General features: G+C 52.3%; 1 pseudogene; it reads right to left on the reverse strand.

Moving 5' to 3' along the window:
* Positions 1-6,707: 6,707 nt before the first annotated feature.
* The window catches only part of LOC143692462 (uncharacterized), a 60,466-nt pseudogene continuing 47,706 nt past the window's right edge, over positions 6,708-19,467 (reverse strand).

Consider the following 19,467-nt stretch of genomic DNA (forward strand, 5'->3'; position numbering starts at 1 on the left):
AACCCTCTAATTTTATGGATTCCCACAAACAGTATTTAACCTAACTTACAACCTATGACTTAATGATTTAATGGTAGAATAACATTAAACAATATTCAACTTAGCTTATATCATATTAAACTTTACTTAGCAAAAAAAAGCTCTTAACACCATTTACCTTATTCCTCATGATGTAACCTTACTTACAGGCCTGACTGACTCAGCTATCCAAGGCTCTCAAACCCCTCAGAGAGCAGCATTTCTGCCACATTTCCCCAGCACAGGCACTCCTGTGTGCACACAGACACAAAGAGTCACCTCCAAATTCCCTATATTCAAAGACTACTCCCAGACAAAATCTGCCATTCCTGGCAAGTCTGGCTGGCCTTGGACTAGAGAGGCTCTCACCTGGCTTCCAAACACTAGGGGTGTATGCTTTCCTTCCTATGGAAAGGAACTGTCCTTCTGGGCCAGGCACACATGGCCAAATTTGGGATTTCACCTCCAACATTGCCTGTTGTGACAGCCTGGAGGAGATTGTTGGCTGGAAACATTTTGTGTGTGTGGGGGAGGAGGGGGCAGGTCCAGCCTTGACCTGCCCTGGAACCCCAGCCCTGCCCTGCCCTGTGACCCCAATCCCCCCAGAGCCTCTATCCCAGCCCAGCAGTGGCTGCCAGTCCCTGGCACAGCACAGGCAATGCTCCACAGCCACCTCTGCAGCCCCAGCCCAGCTCCTGAGGGACCAAATGAGCCCAAGCCCCACCTGGGGGAAGGGCCCAGGGAGACCAAGGGGTATTGAAGGCTGACCACAAGGCAAGCACACATCTTGACCCTGAATCCTCTTGGAATTTCCATCTGAACTCTGCTGGAATCCAGGAGTTGGTAGCTGTGTATGCTTCTCTATATCACATTTTTCTCTCTTCCTGTGTCTTCTATTTTTGTCCCCTTGCAAATTTTGAGTAACTTAAAATTGAACAAGCTATGAATTTTTGAAGTTGAATGGGCCAAGGTAATGCTTTGAGAAGTGTTTTGTGTTGAATGAATGTTGTATTAAACCATTTGCCAAAGTTTCTCTGATTTTCTAAAGTTGCCAGTAAAATCTGTTTTGTTGCTTTGAGCTCCTGACAATCCCTTGTTGGTATTTCTCCAGCACATCCAATTCAGAGGAAACAAACAACTGTAAATTCCTTTTAATTGTCTCATTAAGAGAGTTGTATGGGGAATGGGAGTCAGGGCTTGTGTGTCCTGCTTGGCCCAGCCCAGGCAGGGCTTTCCCAGCCACATTCCACACTCCATTGCCCAGCTGGAGCCGCTGGTGCCTCTGAGTTGTGCTGCCCCAGCCCCAGGGACGCTCTCCTTGTCTGCCCATTCCCCCACGGTCTCTGGGCAGGGATGGCCTCACTGGGGGCTGCTGACATCCTCAGCAACTTGGAGGCTGCTGCTGAATTTCCCTGCTCCAGAGGCTTGTTCAGCCTTCAGCTCTTCAGTGCAGGAATTCAGTGTCCCAGGGCTCATTGACATTCCGAACACCTGAACAAGCCAAGCCTCTGGGAATCATTTGATTTTAATTTTCAAATCCTTTGGTTAAGTAGATCTCAGTAGTGTATTGAAATTGAATACATGATATTTAAAAAGACAGCAAAAAAAGATTTTTTAGGTCCTGTTTAGTTTGGTTTTCCTGTTAATTCACTGATATGTTCAGTCTCCAATTGACACTGAATCCAGGTACCTCCTCATGCAGTTTGAATAGATATGAAAATCAAGACCCTTCATGGCTGACAGTCAATCAGACTCTGTCCCTACCCCCACCCCACCATTTCCCCCATCCAAGCCCTGGCACTCAGAGCAGCCTTGTGCAAATCTGAGCTCCCTCCAGCCCAGGCTGCACCTGCAGCTTTCAGCTCCTTGGCTCCAACTCCCACCTGCTTTCCTTGCAGAAGGAGCTGCCCGAGACACAGAGGGATGTTCATTTCTTGTCAGCCAGCAAAGCCAAGGGAAGGCACAGCCCCATCAAATGCAAAAGTCATTCTTCCCCCTGGCTCTGCCCCTGATCCCCACAGCCTGTCCTGTTTCCTTCATCCCTGCATTGCCAGGGACTCTCTGGGACAAGGGAGCTCTGCTCTGGGGATGGAGGGAGGTGCAAGTGCCACTACTGGAGTGGGAACCACAACTCATCAGGTTTGTGTCCTTTGGGGGACCAGGAACTGGTGAGACTCAGAGGCACAGAAAGTTTCTCCTCATGGCCAACAGACCATGGTTGAAGAGGACACAATTTAATAACAATCACACTCTTACCTGAGATATGTGCAACGTCCCAGCAGCATCTGAGGAGTCCTCCATCAACAAGTGATATCCATTCTAAAAGTAATTTTAGACAAATGTGTCTCTGTCATAGATATAAAAACAATTAAATACTTGTATCAGGATGCTCGTCCTGGAGTGGGTGCAAAACAGCTCCAACAATTCCTGATTTGCAAAGCTGTCAGTGGTGGATGGAGAAGGGAGGTCAGGCTGCTTTTGGTGCTGAGGAAATGCTGAAAGCAGCCTGACTCATTTCATCTCCTCCTGTCCTGGCTGATCTCCCCTCTTTCCCCTTCCACCCATTGGCTTTTGTCTCCCACCAGGCCCCCGGTGAAGAGCCTGGCTCTGTGTTCTCCATCCCCTCCTCGCTGGCACTGCCAGGCTGGGATGAGGAGCCCCTCAGCCTTCCCTGCTCTGGGCTGGACAAGCCCAGCTCCCTCAGCCTCTGCTCACAGCCCAGGGGCTCCAGCCCCACCTTGGAGGCCCTTCCCAGACCCTGCTCCAGCTGCCAGACATCTTTCCTGCCCTGGGCAACCCAACCCAGGCCACAGTGACCTGGATAATCCCCGTCCTTGATGTCCTGGTCACACAGCCCTGGCCCCTTGTCCCCATGTCAGGCTCTGGGGTGGATCCTGTGGAACATCCTTTGGTGGAGGCTGTGGCTCCAGGTGGGCCGGGGGGATCCCGGGGGACAGGGACCCCGCTGGGCATGGACAGCATTGGACTTGTTGGGAGAAACTGTGAGGGGGAGCTGGGGCCGAGTGACCAACCCAGTGACCTGACACAGCCCTGCTGGGATGGCACACAGCCCCTCTGGGATGTCACACAGCCCCTCTGGGATGTCACACAGCCCCTCTGGGATATCACAGCCTGCTCTGTGATGTCACAGCCCATTCTCTAATGTCAAACAGCTGGTCTCTGATGTCACAGCCAAATCTCTGATGTCAGACATCTCCTCTATGATGTCAGAATTCTGCCGTGTGGTGTCACAGATATGGCCTATGATGTCATAGCTTCTCTATGATCTCACATTACCCACTTTGTGATGTCATACCCCACTCTGTCACCTCATATTACCAGATGATCAATTGTCTACACCAGGTGAGCTGACACCTGGAGCTTTTTCTCCACATCCCCAGGCCTATGGAAACCACACAAGGCCCATTGTGTCAGAAGGGGAACTGGAAGTTCAGCAGCCTCAGGGTCCTGCCAGCTCAGCCAGGCCCACTGGAACATTGGGGTCCACGACCACCAGGGACCACCAGAGAGACCCCCAGGACAGAAGAACACATGGGTAAAGGGGAGGGGGGAATATGTTAATGATTTTGGGGAAATGATTATCATATGCATGTTAAGTCCAGGACAATCAATGAATATGTGTGCAAAATACAGAAAATAAACAGAAACTTTCCTGTACTCAGCATGCACAGCTTTGGGAGGAGCTCTCCCCCGTGCATCCAGCTGAATAAAGAATGCTGCTTCTTAATGCTACACTGGGGTTAAAAGGAGTTTTCTGTTTCACTGAATTTTTCGTGACACTCCCACTGCAAAGGAAAGCTCTGTCTGCTGCTGTTCACAAACAGAGAAGGGCTGGGGGCAGATGTGGGGCTCAGAGGCTGCCTGGGGCACAGTGACCATGAAATAATCAAGTTTTCAATGTTCTGTGAAAGAAGGAGGGGCAGCAACAAAACTTCTGCACTGGAATTAGGAAGGGCAGACTTTGGCCTGTTCAGGATGCAGATCTGGGGAGTACCAAATCAGGTACCGATTTTTTAAGGGAAACAGCCCTTAAAAACAAAGAGGGCTGGGAAGGATGGACAAATTTCAAGAAAGCAATCTTAAGGGGGAAGGAGCAGCCTGTCCCAGTGTGGCAAAAGATGAGCTGGTGAGGAAAATGACTGTCCTGGCTCCACATGGAGCTTTTTGTGGGAAAAGGGGAAAATGGACTGACAACTCAGGAAGTGTTTAAGGATGTTGTTAGGTTATGCAGAAAGAAAATTTGAGAGCTGAAAACTCAAGCAGAACTTAACCTATCAGCTTCTGTAAAAAAATAAAAATGTTTTTATAAAAAAAATTATAGCAAAAGGAGGGAGAAGGAGAACCTCTACTCTTTATTGGCTGCAGTGGGGAATACAATAACTAAAGATAAGGAAAAGGCTGAGCTACTTAACACCTTGTTTGTCTCAATTTTTAATATTAGGACAGGTTGTTCTCAGGACAAGTGTTCTCCTGAGCTGGTAGATGGGCACAGGGAGCAGAACAGCCCCCTGGAATCCAGGAGGAAGCAGCTGCTGACCTGCTGAGCCACTCAGATGCTCACAGGTGTATGGGATCAGATGGGATCCATCCCAGGGGGATGAGGGAGCTGTGGATGAGCTCCCCAAGCTGCTCTCCATCATTTACCATCAGTCCTGGCTCAGCAGGGAGGGCCCAGAGCACTGGAGGTGCCAGGGTGAGCCCATCCCCAGGAAGGGCTGGAAGGAGGAGCTGGGGAACTCCAGGCCTGTCAGCCTGACCTGGGTGCCCGGCAAGGTTATGGAACAGATCACCTTGAGTGCCATCACAGGGCACCCACAGGATGGCCCAGGGATCAGAGCCAGCCAGCGTGGATTTAGGGCTGGCAGGTCCTGCCTGACCAACCTGGTCTCCTTTTATGCCCAGGTGACCCACCTGTGGATGGGGGAAAGGCTGTGGATGTTGTGTGCCTGGACTCCAGCAGAGCCTTTGACTCTGTCTCTGACAGCATTCCCTGGAAAAGCTGCAGCCCACGGCTTGGGCAGGTTCCCTCCTGGCTGGGAGATTTAAGAGCTGGCTGGAGGCTGGGCCCAGAGAGTGGTGGGGATGGTGCTGCACCCAGCTGGTGTCCAGGCACTGGTGCTGTCCCCAGGGATCTGTGCTGGGCCCAGTCCTGTTTAATATCTTCACTGATGATCTGGGTGAGGGGATCGAGTCCAGCATTCACAAATTGCAGATGGCACCAAGCTGGGTGTGAGTGTGGATCTGCTGGAGGGCAGGACAAGAAGACCCAGCCTTAAGCTGCACCAGGGGAGGCTCAGGCTGGACAATAGGAAGGAGTTCTTCACAGAAAGGGTGAGTGGGAACTGGAATGGGCTGGCCAGGGGGGAGGTAGCAGAGTCACTGTCCCTCTGCAGTGGCACTCAGTGGCATGGTCTGGGTGACAAGGCAGTATTAGGGCATTGCATGGACTTGATGATCCCAAAGGTCTTTTCCAGCCTATTTGATTCTGTCATTCTGTGATGATTGGGACACTCTGGGGCCATTGTGACACTGCAGGGCCTTGTGGAACTAAGAGGACCAGGGTGACACCGTGCAGCCCCACAGAACCAGGGCTCCATTGTGGTGCTGTGGGGCCAAAAGGACCCAGGGAGTGCCCCGTGACACTCTGGGCCCTCGTGGAACCACAGAGGCCATTGTGACACTGCTGGGCCTTGTGTAACCAAGGGGTTTCACCATTTTGACACTGCAAAATCAAGGGGACCATTGGGAGACTGCAGGGCCCAGTGGAACCAAGGGGCCGTTCTGACACTGCGGGGCCTCATGGCACCAAGGGGACATTGTGACACTGCAGGATCCTGTGTAACCAAGGGGCCACTGTGACACGATGGGGCCTCAAGGGATCTGGAATAATGCTGTGACACTGTGTGGCCTCGTGGAAACAAGGAGTCCATTGTGACACTGAGGGGACTTGTGGAACCACAGAGACCATGGTGACAGTGTGGGACCTCATGTGACCATGGGGCCATTGTGACACCCTGGGGCCCCATGGAACCAAGGGGCCACTGTGAAACTGCAGCACCAATGAGAACATTGTGACACTGTGAAGCCCCGTGGAACCAAGGGTACAATTGTCACATTTTGGGGCCCCATGGAAGCAAGGAGACCAGTGTGACAGTGCAGGGCCTGGTGTTACCAAGAGGCCATTGTGACACTGAGGGGCCCCATGGAACCAAGGACATCTTTGCAGATATCACCAAGCTGGATGTGAGCTTTGATCTGAGAGAACATAGGAGTGGTCTGCACAGGAACCTTGATAGGCTGGATCCAGAGGATGAATCCAACCAGGTGAGGTTTAACAAATCCAAGTGCCAGGCCCTGATATTTGGCCCCAGTGCTACAGCCTGGGGACAGAGTGGCTGGAGAGCAGCCAGGCAGAAAGGGACCTGCAGGGACTGATGGACATGAGGCAGCAGTGTGCCCAGGTGGCCAAGAAGGCCAATGGCTCCTGGCCTGGATCAGGAATGGTGTGGCCAGCAGGAGCAGAGCTGCTGTGCCAGCACTGATCTGCCCCAGCTCTGCACACAGACATTGCTGCTGCAGCTACAGAGAAGGGAACGCAAGGGCATCTCTGGAAAAAACTTCGCTGGGAGATGCTTTAGTTCCTTTAAAGCCACACGGAATGCAGCCCCTCACCCACACAATCTGTGGACACAGGGAAGATGGAGAGAAACAAAATGAGAAATGGCAAAACCAATGGCTTTTCTTTGTGGACAATATTAAAAAACTTAAACATGGGGAAAAAAAGAACAAACCCACAACCAAACCCAAAAGAATTATCAAAGGTGATTTATATTACATGGCCTGTCCCTGCTGCAGCCCCGGCACTGCCACCCCCAGGGCCGTGCCCGGCCCCGAGAGCACTCAGGCCCTGCAGCAACACCAGGGCCACCAGGGCAGCGGGGCAGGGCCACGGCAGCAGCACTGGCAACACCAAGTGCTGCTGCTGCTGCTGCTGCTGGGCACAGCTGCTGGGCCAGCACTGATCTGCCCCAGCTCTGCACACAGACATTGCTGCTGCAGCTCCAGAGAAGGCAACAAAAGGGCATCTCTGCAGAAAACTCTGCTGGGACATCCTTTAGTTCCTTTAAAGCCACCGAGAGCGCAGCCCCTCATTGACACAGTCTGTGGCCACAGGGAAGGAGGAGTGAAACAAAAAGAGAAATGGCACAAACAATGACATTTCTTTGCGGAAAATATGAAAAACCTGAAACAAAGAAATAGAACCTCTGAAACCAAGAAGAAGTATCAAAGTTTACTTTTATTACAATCTATTTACAGATATTCACTAGCAGTTTAATGTTTCTGAAACCATCCAGTCATCAGTCTTCTCACTGCAGCCTTGAGCTCCTGGTTCCTCAGGCTGTAGATGAGGGGGTTCAGGGCTGGAGGCACCACTGAGTACAGAACTGACAGGGTCAGATCCAGGGATGGGGAGAAGATGGAGGGGGGCTTCAGGTAGGCAAACATGACAGTGCTGACAAACAGGGAGACCACAGCCAGGTGAGGGAGGCAGGTGGAAAAGGCTTTGTGCCGTCCCTGCTCAGAGGGGATCCTCAGCACAGCTCTGAAGATCTGCACATAGGAGAAAACAATGAACACAAAGCAACCGAGTCCTAAAAAGGCACTGACAGCCATGAGCCCAAGTTCCCTGAGGTGGGATTCTGAGCAGGAGAGCTTGAGGATCTGTGGGATTTCACAGAAGAACTGGCCCAGGGCATTGCCATGGCACAGGGGCAGGGAAAATGTATTGGCTGTGTGCATGAGAGCATTGAGAAAGGCACTGGCCCAGGCAGCTGCTGCCATGTGGGCACAAGCTCTGCTGCCCAGGAGGGTCCCGTAGTGCAGGGGTTTGCAGATGGACACGTAGCGGTCGTAGCACATAGTAGTGAGGAGAAAATATTCTGCTCCAATGAAGAAGATCAGGAAAAAAACCTGAGTAGCACATCCTGAGTAGGAGATGTTGCTGGTGTCCCAGAGGGAATTGTGCATGGCTTTGGGGACAGTGGTGCAGATGGAGCCCAGGTCAGCGAGGGCCAGGTTGAGCAGGAAGAAGAACATGGGCGTGTGCAGGTGGTGGCCGCAGGCTACGGCGCTGATGATGAGGCCGTTGCCCAGGAGGGCAGCCAGGGAGATGCCCAGCAAGAGGCAGAAGTGCAGGAGCTGCAGCTGCCGCGTGTCTGCCAATGCCAGCAGGAGGAAGTGCCTGATGGAGCTGCTGTTGGACATTTGCTGGGGCTGCACATGGGCACCTGTTCATGGAGAAAGGACAGTGAAGAGTTAGAGGAGATACCTGTAAACAAAATCAAAGCCTTTTCTCATACACCTACCCTGGAACACACATAGATACACTTTTTTTTTGAAGAATTCTGGTGTTTACTTTAAAGCTTCCCCATACCTCTGCTGGTGTTCTTGAATATCAGAAACCCTCACCATTTCTACTGCCCTTAGGGAATAGAGAGCATGTTCTGAGAGGCAAAGTGATAAATGGAGATCTAGTGGACATCGTCTGTCATTCTGACCTGTTCAGAATTTCGCTGGGCTTTAACCTTTGCCAGTTGGAGGGTGATCACCTCTCCATGTTTCCCTTTAAAATTCCCCCAGGTATTGCTGAGAGCAGATGTTTCCACCACAGCCCAGCTCCACTTTTGTAGCCAAGGACTCACATTGCTCATTTCACCAACCCAGCAGCATTTTCAGTGTCACATCACCTCTGCCTTTCCCCATTAATCTCATAACTCAGAGCTGCTCTAGGACAGGTTTGCATCCTGGATTGAAGCTCCCAGCTTGGACTGAAATCTCAGGGAGACATCCAAGTGTCCTTCTGATGGCACTGGATGAAGGGAGATGCAGCTCCTTCCCTGGCTGCCCTGACAGCATTGCCCAGAGCCGGGCCCTGGGGACAGCGTCACCCTGAGCCAGCTGTGCCCCTGCCAGAGCCCCCAGGGCCGGGCAGCTGCTCCCAGCCCTGTGCTCTGCAGAGGGAACTGGGCCCGGGGCTGCAGAGCTGCCCCACGGCTCTGCTGCAGCTCTGCCTGCACAGGAGGGGCTGCACGCCTTGGAGCCCCGGCCCTGAGGGCAGAGGCTTGGCTGGGGCACAGGAGGGAGGGGGCTTGTTCAGAGGGAGGGGCTGCACTGCAGGGGCTCCTGTGGGCATCTCTAAACTCTCCCTGCCACAGCATTGCTGGGCTTTGTTTTCTCTCCTTGCCTGATCTTCTCTCTGCTTCCTCCAGATTTTCCTCCCGCAGGTGTTTCCCTGTGCCTGATCTCTCCCTGCCAGCACCCACAGACCCCAAATCTCTGTGCACTCTCCTTGGCCCTACAGAACCCTGCCTGTTTGCAGGGCACTGGCTGGGGGCAGGTTCTGTTTGCAGCCTGGAGAAAGGACAGCTCAGGCTGAGCCTGATGGCTCCAGCAAAGGTGATGCTGCTGCTGTCCATGGGCAGAAGGGCTTGAAGCACATTAGGGATCTCCTGTGAACCTATTGGTCACTAAAAGCAACAGTTCAGATGTCTTGGGAACTTTCAAAATTTCATAAATAATAATTCATAAGCAAAATTTACCAGGTCAGATATTACAGGCAACTGTCAAAATTTATAATCATCCTTTAATATTTATCACCACCTCCCAACCATTCTTCAATAGTAGGAAACTGAATACAAAGTCTTAAGAAATTTCTTATATTTTATCAAAATCCTAGACTTGGAAATATTCTATGACTGACCAGAACCCTTGAGCATGTCAGAGCATCATGAACCTTTCACCTCCCCTGCCCCAGAAATACTCAGAGTTGTACTCACAGAGTCTGTAGGCATTGGGATGTTGCAGCTTGAGGAGATGGCTCCAGGAGCTGCAGCTGCATTGTCCTGCAGCCAGAGGTTCCTGTGCCAAGGGCTGGCAGTGATTGTGCCCCAGGCACTTCTCAGCCCCTTCCCAGCCCTGACTGATTGAAGCTCTCTGTGCCTCTGGGCTGTGCCCGCGCTGGCTGCAGGCAGTGCCCCAGCCCTGCTGGGCTGGCACAAGAGCTGCTCATCCAGAGAAATGTGCTTTTGAAGCTCTTCTTGGTGACCAGGAGCTGCCTCTGTGCCAGGAGCCCAGCCCAGCTCAGCAGCACAGACACAGCACAAGGACTTTAATGAGCCTCTGGGGCTTTGTGCTCAGGCCCTGGACATCAGTCCCTGAGAGGGAGATGAAGAAACCTCTCCAGAACTCCAAGGCAGAATCCAACTCCAAAGTTTCTTGGACTTTTAATGGGTCCCAGTGAGGGACACGGCTGAGCAAGTGTCCCCAGGCCCCAGGCAGAGCAGAGAACTGCAGGCAGTGATGACAGGTGGGGACAAAGAGAAGCCAAGTCTTGGTGCCCTGGGGCACAGCAGGGTCTGTGCCAGCAAGGGCTGGGAGGAGACACCTTGTGCTGAGGCCCTGGGGCCTCCTGGCACAGCCCCAGCCAGGCTGGGCACTGTCAGCCCCTTGTGCTGCCCTCAGCATCCCCCCCTAGCCCACATCCCAGTGGCCTCAAGGATCTGCTGCAAGGAGTCCCTGGGGAGCCTTGCTCAGCAATGGCCCTGGGGGCTCCTTCATGCTCCCTGCAGGGACTGCAGGATTTTCAAAGGACTTTGGGTTTGGCTTTTGCCTTGGAGTCTCTGAGAGGTTTGTGCAATCATGGCCTCCAATTATCTGCTGTAATTAGTCCCTGGAGAGGCTTTGTCAGTAACAACACTCAGTGGGGCTCATTAATACTTCAGGGTACTTCAGTTATTTGAAGGTACTTGGTGTTTCCCTTTTGATACAGACTCTGTGAGAGGTTTGTGCAATCATGGCCCCAATTATCTGCTTTAATGAGTCCCCGGAGAGCTTTGCATTGGCACTCAGTGGTGCTCAGTAATGCTTTGAGCTTCTCAAAATTTTTAAGGTAGTTTGGAATTTCCTTTCCACATTGAGACTCTGAGAGGTTTTTGGTCAATTCTGGCCTCCAGTTCTCTCCTCCAAGGAGTCCAGGAGGAGCCTGGGTTGGGGATGAACCTCAGTGGGACCCATTCAAGCTCTGAGACACTTTGGGGTTTTCTTCTGCCTTTGACTCCTGGAAAGGTTTGTGCAATCTCCTCTCAGGCCCTGAGGTTCAAGGGCTCAGCTCCAAATGCACCACAGGGCTCATCAGGACGCAGCAAGTCCTGACAAACCATGGCTCTGCCTTGATTTCCCTCTGCTCTTATGCAGTTTATCAGGAACCTATCTGGAGTGATTTTGGTTTGCTAATTTGAGATTTCTCAGCCAATGCATCTATTAATGCAGTGGGATCAGTGTTGGCTAATTACCATTGCCCTCACTGGAATATATTTACTCATTTCCTGCTGTGAGAAAGGATTAGGAGAAAGGGAAAGTAGGCTCAAAATTTTAAAGAGGTATATAGAAATGTTTATTACCAGTAAATAGAAGAAAGAGTAATAAGAATCTGAACACTTCTCCTCTCCCTACAATCTTTTCTTTCTTACTGACAATGCAAGGAGACAAAACCTGAAAGTTTCAGTCAGTTTACACCATCTAGAACATTCTTTCTTCAGTTCACTTAGGCAGAGGAGTCCCTCTTTCATGCTATGGAGACTTCTCCATAAGAAAAAAGTTCTCTTGTGGCTCTCAATTCCCACGAATAGCAGCTGCCCAGAAAATCTGCAAGTGTGAAGTCCCTTCCATTTTTCATAGCTTTTCCCACAGCTGTTTTCATGGGCCATGTCAACTTATGGGGTATGAGTTTAAAGATGAGCCGTTCAAGAGCAAAGATTCTGTTCACCTATTTCTGAAATCATCTTCATCTCTGAGAACAGAGATCTTCTTCTTCTCTCCCTGAGGGCACAGGATCTCACCACTCTTCTCTCTTTCTCTGTTTAAACTTCTCATGGGATCACAGCTACTTCAACAATTGCCTACTTTAGCATGGAGGTTTTTGCTGAACAAGTCATCTACCCATATTTTCAATTAGTTATAGGGAAAAAGAGAGTCTGATATATTAATTGCATCCTTCCCCATAGCTTTACAAGAGGATTTCAGCCCCAAGATCAAGGCATATCCTCATCCTTTCCATCTGGAACTCAACTTGCCCTTCAGTGACCTCGGTGTCTTCATGTTGCTCCTCTCTGTGCCTGCACTTTGTCCTTTTCTCTCACTGGAGGGAGGATGGAAGCACTGAAAGAGTTCATCTCTCACCCGGGGCCTGCAGATGGTTCCGTGCCCCCGGCCGGGCTCGGTGCTTGCAGCCGGAGCTGTTTTACGATGGAGGTTTCTGCAGCGGCTGCGCTGGGGCTGTGTCAGGATGGGCCGCGCTGGGGCAGGGCCAGGATCTCAGCAGCCAGGCCAGAGCACAGCAGCAGCACGGCCGGGGGCCGATGGCTTCTCCTGCCCCTGCCCGGGGCTTGCGGCTGAAGCCCAAGGGTGGCAGAATCTTGGCCGAGCCGGCCCGGCCCGGGGCTGCTCCTGGGGCCCGGCGGATCCTGGCTGGGCCCAGGCTGGCAGCGGGGCAGGGCTCAGCAGGGCCCAGATGTTCCCAACTGCAGCCATGGCCCGGCCCGGCCTTGGCCCCGCGGCCTCCCCTGCCCTGCCCGGCAGCCGATGGGGCCTGGCGGGGTCCCTGGGAAGGGGCCCGGCCCCACGGCAGGAGCCGCCCGGCCCGGCCTGGCTGAGACGGGGCCGGGTCAGCCTTGTTACCTCTGTGCCAGCCAGAAGGGAAAGAGAGCCTCCCAGGCTTTCCCATCTTAACATGTGTCTTCACAGAGGCGTGTACAGTTTCCTTTGTGGTTTAACAGATTGTCAGTTCTCAAAGCTAATTACTGATTGGTTTCTTTGTCAGACACAGATGAAACTGCTAGCAGCTTCTCTTAGGACATCACTTACATGATGCAAAACCACCACAACAGCACAGAGCACAGAGCTCCTTTGTCCATATGTAGTGCTCATGTGCCCAAGTCCTCAAAAACACTTCTTGGGAGATCTCTGGGCCCTTTCCAAGGTTTTTTCAACTGAAAGCATTCAACTCAGAGTCTAAGAAAATCACCAGAAGACATGGCCAGCCTGACATGTCTGTCCTTGCTACTGTTGTCTGGAAGCAATCTTTGGATATATGGAATTTGGGAGGCCAAATTCTAATTTTGGCCATGGACCATGGACATGAAGGTTGGTTCTTCTCCATAGGAAGGAAGGAACAGAGCCCCAGTGTTTGCCAGGCAGAAGAGAGTGACCACCAGAGGACAAGGCCAGCCAGAAGCGGCAGCTTTTTTTTCTGAGAGAAACCCTTGCATATAGGAAAATTTTTAGAGAGAATACCAATTTTGGCAATGGACATTTAAAAAGAGGGACGGTTCTTTTCTATAGCAAGAAAAGCATGGAGCCCCAGTGTTCCAGGAGCTGATGAGAGGCAGCCCTTGACATCCCCACATCAGCCAGACCTTTCAGGTGGCCCCTGGGAGGCCAAGCCAGCCAGGCCTGTTCCATGTTCCCTCAGTTCCATCAGGCCCCACATTGTCCCAATGGTCCCTCGCTTCCCTGAGGCCCTGAGGTGCCATAATGCCCCCTTGGTGACACCAGGCCCTGAAGGGTCCCAATGGTCTCCATGGTTCCATCAGGCCCCACAGAGCCATAATGGTCTCTGGGTTCCATGAAGCCCCGCTGGGTCACCATGGCCCCTTGGTTCCATGGGCTCCAGTGGTGCCACAAGGATCCCCTTGGTTCCATGAGGTCTCCACAGTGTCCCAGTTATCTCCATGGGAAGGGAAGAACCCAGCCCCAGTGTTGCAGGGGCAGCCATCCAGAGGCCAAGGCCAGCCAGGCTTGATGGTACTGGCAGATTGTGCCTGGGAGTAACCTTTGGATATCCAGAATTTTGGAGGTGGAATCCCAATTTCAGACATGGACACCTGGAGGATAAGGATGCTTGTTTTCCATTGGAAAGAAACCACGGAACACTGATTCAACAGTGACATTTGGGGATCTATGGGGAGCACTGGGGATCGTTTCTGGACCTTGTGACCCAACAGGAGCTCCTCTAATAAACGCTGCCTGAAGCTCCCACTGTGCCCATCACAGGAACCCATGTGAGTGTCTGGGACATCCCAGCTCTCTGGCAGCCTGGGGACTCCTGGGATGTCACCATGGAATGGCTGTGACTGCCTCTGACCACAGGGCTCTTTACCATCCCAGAAACGCCTGGGAGGTCTCCATGGAGCCCCTGCCTGTGACATTCCAGCTCTGGAACAGCCTGGAGATTCTTGGAATGTCCCCATGGAACCCCTCTGAGGGCCTGTGACAAATCTGATCCTTAGCAGGCAACCATCACCAGTCCACTGTTGCTATGGGCAGTTTCCATAGCAACCATCACCAGCCCCCTGTTGCTCTGCTCAGTCCCTTGGCAGCTCCATGGAGACCCCATACCGGGGTGGTTGCCATGGCCACCAGGGCTGGCACCAGCTGGGATGCTCGGTTTCCACGGGCCGGGCTTCAGGAATGGGATTCCCCAATTTCCTGCTCCTGCTAAAACTGCACTGCCCTCGCTGCCCTCCCGCCTGCCATGGAAAGCACAAAAGGCAAAGATCCTGGGCTGGGATAAGAACAATTTATTGGGAACTGCAATGAGATAAAGAACAAACAGGAACAAAAACAATATTGATAACAGAACGGATAAGTAAAACTATTTACAGAGAAAACTACAACATCAACAACTAGTTCTTCCTGGCAATGTATTTCCTCCTGCCTGGAAAGGACACCCTTCTCCTCAGGGAGAGAGAGAGAGAGAGTCCCTTTCCTGCCCCCGGCAATGACCTGAGGTGGGAGTGAATGTAATGACAGGACCATGGCCAGACCCTCATGTTCTCCAATCCCACATCATGTCATTGGGACATGAAAAGGGACAGGACATGAAAAGGGGCAGGAAAAGGGACAGGTGTCTTCCCAGCATGGATCACAGGGAACATGGATCACCAGGGCTCTTCCCAGTGTGGGGTCTCCAATGGGGGATAAAGCTGGAGCAGTGCATGAAGCTCTTCCTGCAGCTGAGGCATGTGCAGGGCTTCTCTTACTGGTGCCTCCGTTGGTGTCTAGTCAAGTGAGAGCTGCTGGTGAAGCTCTTCCCACACTGGGGACACTTGCAGGGCCTCTCCCCAATGTGGATGCGCCGGTGGGTGACGAGGGTGGAGTTGTGCTTGAAGCCCTTCCCGCAGTCAGGGCAGTGGAAGGGCCTCTCATCCGTGTGAATGCGCTGGTGCTGGAGGAGCTGAGAGCTGGTGTGAAACCTCTTCCCACACTCGGGGCACTGGTAGGGCCGCTCCCCAGTGTGGATCATTTGGTGGATGATCATTTGGGTCTTCCTACTAAAGGTCATCCCACATTCCCCGCAGTTGTATGGCCTTTCCCCAGTGTGGATCCTCTGGTGGCAGATCAAGAGAGACTTCTGCCTAAAGCTCTTCCCACATTCCCCACACTCATAGGGTCGATCCCTGGTGTGGGTCTTCTGGTGGGAGATCAGGTTAGATTTCTGGTTGAAGCTCATCCCACATTCCCCACACTTGTAGGGCTTCTCCCCGGTGTGGATCCGCTGGTGCCTGATGAGGTGGGAGTTGCGCTTGAAGCCCATCCCACAGTCAGGGCAGCGGAAGGGCCTCTCATCCGTGTGAATCCGCTCATGCAGGAGGAGAACAGAGCTGGTGTAAAACCTCTTCTGACACTGGGGACACTCGTAGGGCCTCTCCCTCTCCCCAGCGTGGATGTGCTGGTGGGTGATGAGGGTGGAGTTGCGCTTGAAGCCCTTCCCACAGTCAGGGCAGCGGAAGGGCCTCTCCTCTGTGTGAATCTGCTGGTGCTGGAGGAGACTGGAGCTGGTCTGAAACCTCTTCTGACACTGGGGACACTCATAGGGCCTCTCCCCAGTGTGGATGCGTTGGTGGATGATGAGGGCAGAGCTGCAGCTGAAGCCCTTCCCACACTCCCCACGCTCGTAGGGCCATTCCCCAGTGTGGATCATCTGGTGGCTGATCAGGGTGCTGCTCTGCCTGAAGCTCTTCCCACACTCCAAGCACTTCTGGGGCTCTTTCCCATCATGAAGCTGCTCATGGGCCACCAGCTCCGAGCTCTGGCTGAAGCTCTGTCCACCTTCCTGGCTCAGGGTGGGTCTTTCCTCCTCAGAGCACCCTGGGCTGGGTTTGGAGCCCCTTCTCCTGTGGGATCTCTGGGACTTGTCCTCCACATTGGAATTCTGCACTGTGGAGCCACTCGAATTGGCCTCTTCCATGAGGTTCCGCCACAGGGATTTGCCCTCCCTGGTCTCCATCCTCAGCTTCTTCCCAGGGGGAGGAAGGAGAAGGAGAGGATGGGATTTGCCTCCGTGCCAGAGGGAAGGGGAAGGAGATCCCCCCAGTGCATCCCCAGCAGGACGGGGTTGGCAGCAGGGTTGTCCTGCAGCCAGGGGCTGTGCTGGGCTGGGAGATGGAGCAGGAGAGAGGGGGAAAGGGGCATTGACTTCCTCCTCACCTGCCTGGGGCTCCTGGGGCACCTTCTTCTTCCTCACAGCCTCCTCCTCCATCTGGCCAAGTTTAAGGGATGGAAAATCCTGTTTTGAGAAGAAAACAAGGGATAAGTACATTGAATTTTGTACTTGTTTGAAGGCAAACCTGGGGAGGGTCTAAACCAGGATTACAATTTAATAAGAAAATGAAGATCGAGGCAATGATGCAGAAACACTGCCTTAAACTGACAGAGTCTGGATATAACCTGACACCCTGTTGCTGGTCAGGCTGGTGGCTGCAGTCCCATTCAATGGTGGCTGCAGTCCTGTGGGAGTGATGAACGTGATTCTGTCCAAGCAGTGATCCTGTAGAAGCGTCTGGTCTTCCTCTGAAGGTCCAGTGGTGGTTCTGGAGCTCTTGTCCTCTGGGAATCCAGTAGGCAAGCTGCTCCTGGTGTTGCAAGGCTCAGCTTATATCCAGGTAGGAATGCTTGGATCCTCCCCCTGGGCGGAGCATCCCACAATGGGAGGATGGAATTTGATCAGTCCTGCAGTGACACCCAATGGCCCATTCCCAGAAGATATCTCCCCTGGAGGGCGTGATCAGGGCTGAGTCATGGAAGAGATCAAGAACACTGCCCCACCTGTTTATAGCAGTTGATGAAGATGGGGATTGAAAACATGCATTTGGTTCCATCTTACATTGCAGCCTGAAACAGTGGGGGAATCCCTGCTCAGGGGGTGAACACCACCCCCCTTACCCAAACTGGCTCAGGTGTAAAACCCCCACCCCGGGAAGGCCACACACACAGGGGACAATGTCACACTTGCCCTGCCCCAGGGCAAATGGCATCTCTCTAATATTTTCTTAACCAGATTGCAAAATTATTTTGGCACAGGGAGTTCAGGGCACTGTTCTTTGACCCCAGTTGCCTTTGACAACAGCATGGTTCCTTCCTCTGACGAGGTTGTGGGTCTCTCTGGAGGAACTCTTGGAAACTTGGATGCAGCTTCGTCTGAGCGACCTATGGGAGAACTGATGAGGAAAATGGCTGTTGTGGGACTGGAGTGTAAAGAAAATATTTTGTTGTCCCTCCTTGAAAAGTTTGTTAAAATCATTGGAGGAAATGGAGCAAATAATACCAGCAAGACTGACAAGGTTCATTCACCACATGGTGAGGAACACAAGGCTGCTAAAAGTCCCACAAGAAGCCCAGCTCAAGTAGCTAAATTCCCAAATAACTACTGAATTCCCAGGCTTGGGTTTTTTCCAAATGTGAGAATCATTATTCTCTTCATCCCTGTCACCTTTGTGACAGCTACACAGAGCTTTCCCTTCCTTTAATAATATCTGTATTGGGCCGAATTTGCACTTTTCATTAATTGTAACCTGCCAGCAGCTGAGCTGGAGCTGTGCAGGAACCAAGGAAACTTGGAATTGCCCCAGAATTGCTTCTATTGTCAGCCGGTGCTGCAGTGGCCGTGGGGCAGAGGGGTGGGAAAGGGGGGTCCGGGGTGGCAGTGGAGGAAATGCCGGGCCCGGGGGCTGAGCACAGGGCTGAGCACGCAGAGATGGTTTTGTTCTTGCTGAGCTCGCACTGAGCCAAGGCCTGTCCTGCCCCTCATTCGGCCACGCTGGGGAGCGGCTGAGGGTGTGGGGGAGCTTGGGAGGGGACACAGCCAGGACAGGAGATCCCAGCTGACCCCAGGGATACCCCAGACCATAGGACATCATGATCAGTGCATGAAGTGTGGGGAACAAGGAGGAAGGGGGCACATTTGCAGTGAGGGTTTTGTCTCCCCAGGTAACACTTAGGCAGGATTGGGCCCTGTTTCGCCAGTGGGCAGGGCCCGCACCAAAGACACAGACACCAACTTAACTTAAGGAACAGTGTAATTTAGATAATGCAAATTTGCAAAAAATTACAAAAATATTAGGTAGGCAAAGCAAATGATCATTAGTCAATAATTCCAAAAGAGAAGATGTTGAAATGAGTATGACACAACTGTCCATTTCTGGCTGCAGGCTCTGGAGATTCTATCTCTGCCTTCAATCAGGGTTGCATTCCCTAAAGAATCCTGGTACCAAATCCTGCTTTCCAAGGCTGGAACAGTGTCTCAGGTTTAGCTGGGTGTGTATTCCATTACCCTCTGTTAAAGGTGGGGCAATTATCATCAGTTAATTGAGCAGTTTACTTTATCTCTTCCACATGAATCCTCCCTCCAGGGAGATATCTTCTGTTAATGGGCCATTGAGTGTCACTGATAAAAATTCCATCATCCCATTGTGAAAAGCTCTGCCCAGAGGGAGGAGCCAAGCATTCCTAGCTGGATATAATCTGAGAATGTGAACAACAGAGTCAGCCTTCTCCCATAGGATTCCCAGAAGAGCAGCTTTCAGCTCCACTGGATCCCAGAGGAAGACCAGGCCAATTGATGCCACAACTGGACCTTCAGAGGAAAACTCCACACTTCCACAGGATCACTGCTCCAACAGAACCACACCTGTCCCTGCAGGAGCACTGCAGCCACCATTTAACAGGAGTGCTACCAACACTCTGACCCACAGGGTGTCAGGTCATATTCTTACTCCATAAGTAGTTTGTAGTACTACTGCATTTGTATTTTTAATTTTCCTTCTGAAGAACTGTTATTCCTATTCCCATAGACTTTGCTTGACAGCCCCTTGTTTTGAAAATTATAATTCCAAGGGAAGGGATTAACATTTTCGATTTCAGGGGAGTCTCCTGCCTTCCTTAGCAGACACCTGTCTTTTCAAACTGACACAATGCCCTGGGAGACCCAGGCAGGTGAGGAGGAAGTCAGTGCCCCTTTCCCCCTCTCTCCTGCTCCATCTCCCAGCCCAGCACAGCCCCCGGCTGCAGGACAACCCTGCTGCCAACCCCGTC

The sequence above is a fragment of the Agelaius phoeniceus genome, assembly GCF_051311805.1.
Source record: "Agelaius phoeniceus isolate bAgePho1 chromosome W unlocalized genomic scaffold, bAgePho1.hap1 SUPER_W_unloc_1, whole genome shotgun sequence".
Classification (NCBI taxonomy): Eukaryota; Metazoa; Chordata; class Aves; order Passeriformes; family Icteridae; genus Agelaius; species Agelaius phoeniceus.